The following is a 10,333-nucleotide window of genomic DNA, read 5'->3' as shown; positions in this document are numbered from 1 at the left end:
GTGTGTCTAACCCCAGAGACCGTGTTTTCATTACAGATGAACGGGGTGCAACAGATTCGGTGTTGCGGGACCAGGAGGCGTTGGTGTAAACAAGCGGGAGATGAGGACGTGTGCATTTGAGGTCCTTGCCGTCTCGCCCGTGTGCGGCTGTGGTTGGCAGAGATGAGACATCAGCTCACAGGACTATCCACGTGGTGGCCTGAAAGGAACAAGCCAGAGAGTTCTCTAGGTGCCCTGACTCTGCAGGGTGTCTACTTGCATAAGAGACATCCTGACACCCTTCCCAGGAGAGCTGTGGCATGACAAGGAGTCTCCCGGGGACCGGGGACCAGCACCAGGAAGAGAGCAGGCAGAGGTCATAGAGACAGTGGAAGCCAAGGGTCAGAGGTTCCCGACCTCCTTCGTCCCTGCTGGAGACGTGACAATCACCGTGTGAACCCACAAGACGATTGGTGGGCCCCAGTGACTCATCGCTTGGATCTCTGTGTGATGGGGGCCCGTGGTCCCAGTGGACAACCCTGCTGATTCACCCAGCTCATTCTTGTGATGTCTACACGAGGGTCCTGGGGCAGCCGTATCTAAGGATCCCAAATGGGTGGCTAAAATCAACAGACATCCATCCTCCCCCAGCCCTGGAGATGGTCCTCAAATTGTCATGGTGTCCCAAGGCTAAGCTCTGACCAGAATCTCCAGGGGAGGGTCCTCCCTGCCTCTTCCAGCTTCCAGTGGCTCCGGGCCTCCATCCCTGGGCTGGTGGCCGCCTCCTTCCCGTCGCTGCCTCTGTCTCCACGTGGCTTCTCCGCTGCGTCCGTGTCTCTCTTCTTCCATGTCTTACAAGGACCCTGTGCCTGGGTTTAAGGCCACTCCTATCCAGGAGGAACCTCATCTCAGACTCTTCACTTCTATCTGGATAGTCAAGAATGACCTCTTCAGCTCAAGATCCCTCATTAGTTACATCTGCCAAGACCCCGTTTCGCCAACAGTCATATCCACCAATATTAGGGATTAAGACGTGCTCATAATTTTTCGTAGACAGTATTTCATCCACTGCACCCTACATGAACCAGAAGGCTTGAAAGCTCAGAAAACATTTGTTCCTTCTCTGATGACCTGGAAAACCATGGAGATCACAGCTTCTTGTATACATACTCAGAGTTGCTTTCCTGGTTGACTGACCCATGTAGCTACACAGGACCCTGGGTTCATAAGAATGTCTGTTGCCTTAATGCCCTGTGACCACCCTCTTGAAGTTCTTAATGACGTGACAACAAGGAATCCCCAGTTTCATTTTGCACCAGAACTGCAAATGCTATAGCCTTCGTTGCTCACATTCCTTCCAACCTCAAGCAAGTCTACAGCCAATAAGGACACCTCCACCCCCAGCGCGTCCTCTCCACTATCAAACCATCTATGTGCTCAAGCCTGTCCTGGGTGGTGAAGACCGTCCCCAAGGTCCAGCCCTGAATACTCATCGGAAGGACTGAAGCTGAAGCTCCAATACTTTGGCCACCTGATATGAAGAGCCGACTCATTGGAAAAGATCCTGATGCTGGGAAAGATTGAGAGCAGGAGGAGAAGAGGGTGACAGAGGATGAGAGGGTTGGATGGCATCACCGATTCAGTGGACATGAACTTGGGCAAGCTCCAGGAGATAGTGAGGGATAGGGAAGCCTGGCGTGTTGCAGTCCATGGAGTCACAAGGAGTCGGACACAACTTAGCGACTGTATGATGATAAGGTCTGGTAAGGCTGGTGGGTTTTGGCTGCACGCTAGGGGAGCCTCTGAAAACAATTAATGCTCAGCCTCACCTTCAACAGAATTCCCAAACTCATCCCTTGGGGCATCAGCATTTATTAGACCTCCTCTAGCCATCGTCTTGCTCAGACAAGTTTGAGACCCACTGAGATGCAGCTTTCAGCCCTGAATGCTGGCACCTCCCAGAACTGCTCAGATATTCTGCCAAGTCCTATGGACATGACTGTCCTGTTTGAGAACTAGGATTACTTCCTGTGTTGAAACCAAGATGGAGACGTACCTCATCTAATATTTCCGAACAGCCGGAATGATGTTCCAAGAAGTAGAATCTTGACTCACAGGAAGACCCCAGGCTTTGAGGTTTGCGTATCACCAGAGATTCATTGCAGGGCTTGAGGTCATCGTCCGCAAGCGCCAGCTACTCTCCCCGTCATCACAAAGGTGGTTCCTAAGTACAGGCTCAGGGTGGGGAACTTGGCCAAGCCGCCATCCTTTGTCACTGAGGAAACAAGCTTGCTGAGTTCTTGTTCTTGCTGAGCCTCTCGAGAATCCCTGGGACATTCCATAATCCTTGAGCAAAGAGAGGCTCCAATGTCAAGTGGAACCATGTAGGACCCTGGCCTCAGATGGCCCCGTCTCATCTCACGACTGCCCTTACGTCATTCATCCACTGGGCGGGCGTGCATGCTCAGTTGCTCAGTCATGTCTGACTCTTTGCAACCCCGTGGACTGTAGCCCTCCAGGCTCCTCTGTCCATGGGATTCTCCAGGCAAGAACACTGGAGTGTGGATAGCCAGTCCCTTCTCCAGGGGATCTCCCTGACCCTAGGAAATCTAACCCATGTCTCCTACACTGGCAGGCAGATTCTTTACCCCCTGAGCCACCCAGGAAGCCCTTGTTCACCAGGGGAGAGAGAGAACTCGGTTCTGGAGAAGTTACCGTGTTCCCTCCACACCAGACTGTGGAACATTCCTCAGAGCTCGGAGACACTGTCTGGCGCCTGGAGAGGTCCTGTGCACCCCTGGGTGAGTACGGCTGAATCTGAGGCATCATGAGCACTGGGATTCTGGGTCAGAGCCTGGCGCTGATGTCCAGGGAACCTGGGAGGGGGTGGTGTGGACACGCACAGGGATGGAGGACCTTTCGTCCCTGGGCAAACTGTGACTCGGTAGGTGGACCCGCAGAGTGTGTGTTTGTCAGGAAGGCTGCTCGTTCATCCCTTCCATGTAGCATCAGTGAGTTCTGTTCACCAATGGGGATGGCCACCTCATCCATCCATCCTTCATCCATCCTTCCTTTTACCCATTCACCCATCCATGCTTTCATCAAGCCGTCCATCCACCCATCTATCCATCCATCCACGTATCCATTCACCCATCCATCTACTCATCCGTCCATCTATGTGTCCATTCATCCATCCAACCTTTCATCTATGCATCCTTCATCCATCCATCTGTCTATCCACCCATCTGTCCATCTACCCATCCATCCATCTATGTATCCATTCATCCATCCATCCACCCATCCACCCATCTATGTATTCATTCATCCATCCATCCATCCACCCATCCATCATCTATCTCTCCATCCATCCATCCACCCACCCACTGACCCATCCATCCATCCATCATCTGTCTCTCCACCCATCCACCCATCCATCCATCTATGTATCCATTCATCCATCCATCCACCCAGCCATCCATCCATCCATCATCTGTCTCTCCAACCATCCACCCATCCATCCATCTATGTATCCATTCATCCATCCATCCACCCAGCCATCCATCCATCCATCATCTGTCTCTCCATCCATCTACCCATCCATCCATCTATGTATCCATTCATCCATCTATCCATCCACACATCCATCCATCACTATCTCCATCCATCCACCCATCCATCTATCTGTGTCCATTCATCCATCGAACCTTTCATCTATCCATCCTTCATCAATCCATCCATCCATCTGTTTATCCATCCATCCATCCATCTACCCATCCATCCATCTACCCATCCATCCATCTATGTATCCATTCATCCATCCATCCACCCCCCAATCCATCCATCCATCCATCCATGCATAAATCAACCACTGATCTATCCATCCATCCACTCACACATCCATCCATCCATCCTTCCAGCAACCGTGTGTAGAGTAGGGCTACCCAGCCAGGCTCTGAGCAAACACTGGATGGAGCTCACTGTTGAGTGCCACAGAGGTCTTGTCCTACAGGAGCTAGCCATCTAGGGTGGGATGAGTAATAGCCCCAATATATAAATTCCTAATGCCTAGAAACTGGGGATATACTGGATGTGATAAGAGGCACTTTTCATGGGACTGAGCTCTGCAAAATCAGGTAAGTGTCAAATGTGACCCAGTTGAAGCTCCCTCTGTCTTGATACCAACTGAATTTTGAGGGTGTCTATTTCATAAATACCTCTCACCTTGGCTTTTAGGAAATACAACAATAGCAGGTGAACCAGGCTCCCTCCGAGGCTGGAGGGTTTGGGAGGCTGACTGGGGAAGCTTCTCAGAAGACCCACGGGCTGGGTCAGGGAGGTAGCGCCATGCCTGTTTCCCAAGTGGCCTGGTCCTCAGGATGGATCAGGTCTCACAATGGGCGCCGTCATTAAGCTTTTTGGTGTCTGTCTTGCTGACTCTTCTTCCATCAACTGATGCTGCTAACACATGCCCTGTTTATACCCGGGTTTGCCGAGTGGACAGCGAGACCTATGCACTCTGTCTGAGGGACGCTTAGGGGCAAATCCACGCCAGGCGTGGTTTTCCATCCAGGCTCCGTAGTCACTAAATGTGTCATTTAAGAAATGAGTTGAAGTTGTGTGTGTGGTGTTGTCTGGGTCCCGCTATCCTAGGGGTTTGTTTAACAAAAGCCACAAAAGCACAAACACTATCCCAGACATAACGATGTCCTGGGTGTCTGCATGTGTGGTAGGGCAGTGTGCATGCGTAGTAAAACGCTTGAGAACTCCCCAGTCTCTGAGGCTCTCTTCAATGAAGCAAACCATGGCACAGGACTATAACTTGCCCAGCAACCTTTGTTTTTAGGTCTTCCCTGATAGCTCAGTTGGTAAAGAATCCACCTGCAATGCAGGAGACCCTGGTTTGAATCCTGGGTCGGGAAGATCCCCTGGAGAAGGGAAAGGCTACCCACTCCAGTATTCTGGCCTGGAGAATTCCATGGACTGTATAGTCCGTGAGGTCGCAAAGACTCGGACATGACTGAGTGACTTTCACTTTCAACAAAGCATTTTCTGAGGTTCACTAACTTCTAGCACTCTTTGCTTTTATTACTAACTTACAAATTCTGGTGATATCAACTGCATCGATTTCTTCCCTTTTTTCTTTATAATTCTCAGCCTTCCTCTTAGGAGGTCGTGTCGAACTTCCTGTGTTTGACGCCTGCCCTTAATTTTTGACTTTTCTTATTTCGGGTCAGTGTCCTCATTTCTGACACTCGGGTTGCATGTCATAGACACATTGTTATTTGCGTGGTTCCTCTTTACCCTCATGGGTGACTGAAAAGGGTTTTTAAAAATCCCCAAGTGCATAGAATCACAAATAATCATTTCACTGTCGTGAGTTCAGGAATGCATTTACCCAGAATAGGCTTAAGTTGTTCTTCAAGGACCCTTCGGGACTTCTGGTCTGCCCTGCTGCCAGATGTATAGATGCGTTGAGAATTTTTCATTCAAGGATATCCTGAGGGAAAGAAACATAAAGTGGTCACTTGTGGGCTTCCCCAGTGGCTCAGTGGTGAAAATGTGCTGCAATGTGGGAGACCTGAGCTCAATCCCTGGGTCAGGAAGATCCCCTGGAGGAGGGCATGGCAACCCACTCCAGTACTCTTGCCTGGAGAATCCCATGGACGGAGGAGCCTGGTGAGCTGCAGTCCATGGGATCGCAAGAGTCGAGCACGACGGAGTGACTAAGCACGCAAAGTGTCCTTGGCAAAGGCAAGCAGGCTTTAATGCTCCCTTGTAGCGGAAACGCTGCTTCCTTTCAAAACGCCATCTCTGAAGGGGAGCAAGGAGCAAAAATAGGAAGACTTCCAACAACCTTCATAGTAGAAAGAAACAGACCCCCTGTTGCTCGGTCGCTTCAGTTATGTCTCTCTGCGACCTCATGGACTGTAGCCCGCCAGGCTCCTCTGTCCGTGGGATTCTCCAGGCAAGAATACTAGAGTGGGTCGCTATTTCCTCCTCTAGGGGATCTTCCTGACCCAGGGATGGAACCCTCTTCTCCTGCATTGACAGGCAGGTTGTTTAACATGCTGAGCCACCTGGGAAGCCCAGACTCCGTCGGGTTCTATAATTTCCTGCCAGTCTTTGAAATTCTTTCCGTGCAGGTTTTTTACAAGTACCAAAGCAGGGTGAAATGCAGCCATTTCCGAGATGCTGAAGGACCTCAGAGGCAGCGCGTGACTGATGGTGTGCTGGCCGCAGGGCTGGAGGGAGTAATGAAACTGTCCGCGGTGATTCAGAGAACGCCAGAAGCTGTCAGAAGCATGGGATTAGCTTTCAGGACCTGCCTGGGGTGTTGGGGAAAATGGCAAGTGGTCACGTTAGAGATGCAAAATTATCTCTCGAGGAAAATGACCAGAAGCATCGCCAGGCGGTGCAGGCGGCAACTCTCCGCTTGGAAAGTGGTGGCCGGAGCCCCAGTGGCTCACACCAGCGAATGGACGTGTCTGAGAGGTTCGCGCATCTGCAGAGGGACGTCGGGACGCGGCCAGGAAACAGGACCAAGTGGCCAGAAGCCTGCACTGTGGATTTCTCACAATTTGAATCATGAATATAAAAAAGTCATCATTAGTCGCTCAGTCACGTCCGACTCTGTGACCCCACGGACTGCAGCACGCCAGGCTCCTCTGTCCATGGGCTGCCCCAGGCAAGAATGCTGGAGTGGGTTGCCATTTCCTCCTCCAGGGGGTCTTCCAGACTCAGGGATCAAACCCGCATCTCCTGCATTGCAGAAAGATTTTTTACCAAAGTTAGTTTTGCGTTAGTCACTCAGTTGTGTCTGACTCTTTGCAACGCCATGGATTGCAGCCCACCAGGCTCCTCTGTCCATGGGATTCTCCAGGCAAGAATACTGGAGTGGGTTGCCATGCCCTTCTCCAGGGGATCTTCCCCACCCGGGAATCAAACCCGAGTCTCTTATGTCTCCTGTGCTGACAGGCGGGATTTTTTTTCCACTGGCACCACCTGGGAAGCCCAGATGGATAAATAGACATTTCAGATATATAGATGATAGAGATAGATAGAAAGACAAGAAAATAGACAGATACTGACAGATACATAGATAAGAACAACAAAAAATAATAGATGATAAATAGGCAACTCATAGATGACAGATATATACTCAGTGAGTGATAGATACATCATCGAAAGAAAAGCAATATAAAAAAAGTGAAGGTGTTAGTTGCTCAGTCGTGTCTGACTCTTTGCAACCCCGTGGACGGCAGCCCACCAGGCTCCTCCATCCCTGGGATTCTCCAGGCAAGAACACCAGAGTGGGTTGCCATTTCCTTCTCCAATGCATGAAAGTGAAAAGTGAAAGTGCAGTCTCTCAGTCATGTCCAACCCCCCGCGACCCCATGGACTGTAGCCCACCAGGCTCCTCCGTCCATGGGATTCTCCAGGCAAGAACGCTGGACTGGGTTGCCATTTCCGTCTCCAGGGGATCTTCCCAACCCAGGAATGGAACCCGCATCTCCTGGGCTTCCCAGGTGGCGCTGGTAGGAGGAAGGATGAAAACAGAAAATAAAGATACGTGCTAGATGATGGATTCATAAGAGACCAGTGATGGATACGTAGACAGACAGGCTGCGCCTCTTAAGCTAAATCAAGGTTTCTCAGCCTCAGCCCTACTGACGTCTGGGGCTGGACTCTCTGCTGTGGGGCATCCTGGGCACCGAGGGGATGGGGCAGCATCCCTGGCCACCCCCCACCACACGCCAGGAGCCCCACCACTGTGATAACACTCCAGACGCTGGGTATCTGTGTCCCAATGTCCCCAGACATTGCCAGCGTCCCCTGGAGATCAGGGTCCTTTGCAGACCCCAAGGTCCCGCTCCAAAGACTAAACCGTTCGAAGTTGCGTGCAACTAGCTTTTAGAACAGCAGAGCTGGGATGCACATTAAAATTCCAAGTGAGTTATCCGTGTGTTCCAGACCAGATTTTAAAATAAATAAATAAATAAATAACAGAGCCACTGAGTTCCACCCCAGCCCTTGAGCTCTGTTGTTTACTTCTAAGGCAGAGGTGTCCCCGGCTGCCCTTTCTCAGAGCACTCAAGGGTCTGGGAGGGAGGAGAAGCTGGTGGACGTGCGTCTCAGAACATCCGTTCCCCCCGACACCTGCCTGCTCGCCCACCTGGTGCGGGGCCCCTCCGCGAGACGCAGCCTCAGCAGCTGGACGGACCCAGCCCAACGGCGTGGACAGACACTGGGGATGTTAAGAGGATCCAGGAAAGGGCCTGCCAGCGCCAAGACGCAGTGACACGCTTGCCCTCTCTGGGATCGCGGTGCCGTGGCACCATTTCCAGCTCCGCTCTGGACCTGTGTGGGCAGGAGGGGAGGAGGAGAAGGGAAGGAGACAGAGAGAAGCAGAGAGAGACAGAGAGAAACAGAGAGAGAGAGAAACAGAAAGAGATAGAAGCAGACAGAGAGAGACAGTTTATTTCAGTTCAGTTCAGTCGCTCGGTCGTGTCCGACTCTGCAACCCCATGGCCTGCAGCACGCCAGGCTTCCCTGTCCATCGCCATCTCCCAGAGTTTCCCCAAACGCATGTCCATCGAGTCGGTGATGCCCTCCAACCATCTCATCCTCTGTTGTCCCCTTCTCCTCCTGCCCTCAATCTTTCCCAGCATCAGGGTGTTTTACAATGAGTCGGTTCTTCACATTAGGTGGCCAGAGTGTTGGAGTTTCAGCTTCACCATCAGTCCTTCCAATGAACACCCAGGACTGATCTCCTTTAGGATGGACTGGTTGGATCTCCTTGCAGTCCAAAGGACTCTCAAGAGCCTTCTCCAGCACCACAGTTCAAAAGCATCCATTCTTCGGCGCTCAGCTTTCTTTACAGTCCAACTCTCACATCCGTACGTGACTCCTGGAAAAACCGTAGCCTTGACTAGAAGGAGCTTTGTTGAGAGAAGCAGAGAGAGAGGCAAAGACGGATGTGGGATGAGACAGAAGCAGAGGGAGGTGGGTTTCTCTGCAAGGCACCCCATGTAGGTCCAAGTAGACAGACAAGCAGCTCATGGTCAGAGACCTGAACTCCCTGAAGAGTTCATTTCAGGCTCATTTCAAGGTCCCTGAAGACCTTGCGGGAATTGCTGTTTTTTTAAAAGGCAGAGTGAGGCAGAGGGTGCCAGGGTGTGTGATCACCTGCTGGACCATCTTCTGATTGGCTGGTGGTGATGCATCACCCACCTTCTGCTTCCAGCCGTCTGGGGTCCCCGTGCTGGTGGGCGGGGCACACCGTTAACTTCTTCCACCTCCTGGGGGCTTCAGTGTCTGCAATACAGCTCAGAGGACACGGCTCAGAATATTGCCTCCAGCCCTTGAGGAGGAACGGGACGTCCTTGGCTTTGCTTAATGGCTGAGCTGGTTGCCCTTGGTCTCCGTTGACTCTTTCCCTTTGTTTCTGCTTTTGCTCTCTTCTCTGATTCGCTTTATTCTTTGGCATTCGGCGAAGTCCTAGGAGGCGAAAGCTTTCTTCTCAGCAACAGGCAGGAGGAGAACATGAGGCAGCGGGTGTTCTGCCCAGGGAAGGACTCGCAGAGTCAGCTCATTTGCCACATCGTTAATAAGAGTTGTAGGCATTCTAGAAATGAAGCAAAAGCTACCCCACGTCGCCTTTCATTCTCGTGCGTGCTCAGCCGCTCAGCTGTGTCTGACTCTTTGCCACCCCGTGGACCGTAGCCTGCCGGGCTCCTCTGTCCATGGGATTCTCCAGGCAAGAAGACTGGAGCTGGTTTCCATTTCCTTCTCCAGGGGGTCTTCCCCACCCAGGGATCAAACCCACGTCTGCTGCGTCTCCTGCATTGCCGGGGGAGTTCTTTACCACTACTGCCACAGACTTTTTTTTTTTTTTTCCCCTCTCTCCCCATCATCTGATGAATCTCAAATGTTTTCAGCCTGAAATAATTCTCAAGCCAACTCTAATCCCCATGGAGCAAAAAAAAGGATAGCAAAAAGACACGAGAACTGAAGCCAGTGAAATGGAAAGTGACTCAGTCGTGTCCTACTCTTTGCAACCCCATGACTATACAGTCCATGGGATTCTCCAGGCCAGAATACTGGAGTGGGGAGCCTTTCCCTTCTCCAGGGGATCTTCCCAACCCAGGGATCGAACCCAGGTCTCCCGCATTGCAGGAGGATTCTTTACCAAGTGAGCTATCAGGGAAGCCAGCAAGTCAGCAAAATGTGTGTTGAAGTAGGTTGGTGCTGTCAACCAAAAAATACAGTCCCCACCTGAAATCAGACTTATTTTATTGGGTGGGCATGTTGAGGACTCAGAGCCCGGGAGACAGCATCTCAGTAGCTCTGAGAA

General features: G+C 51.5%; 1 long non-coding RNA gene across 2 annotated transcripts in view; it reads left to right on the top strand.

Annotated features, from left to right (window-relative positions):
• The first annotated feature begins 987 nt into the window (after window positions 1-987).
• Window positions 988-10,333, top strand: part of LOC138930901 (uncharacterized) — a 73,989-nt gene continuing 64,643 nt past the window's right edge. Inside the window, exon 1 of one of the 2 annotated variants that reach the window (XR_011446270.1) lies at window positions 988-2,780. This is a non-coding gene — a long non-coding RNA (uncharacterized lncRNA). The remainder of the gene's footprint in view (window positions 2,781-10,333) is intronic. The other variant, XR_011446271.1, reaches the window with a different exon arrangement.

Source organism: Ovis canadensis, chromosome X, assembly GCF_042477335.2.
Source record: "Ovis canadensis isolate MfBH-ARS-UI-01 breed Bighorn chromosome X, ARS-UI_OviCan_v2, whole genome shotgun sequence".
NCBI lineage: Eukaryota > Metazoa > Chordata > Mammalia > Artiodactyla > Bovidae > Ovis > Ovis canadensis.
This window is presented reverse-complemented; position numbering and strand designations above follow the sequence as displayed.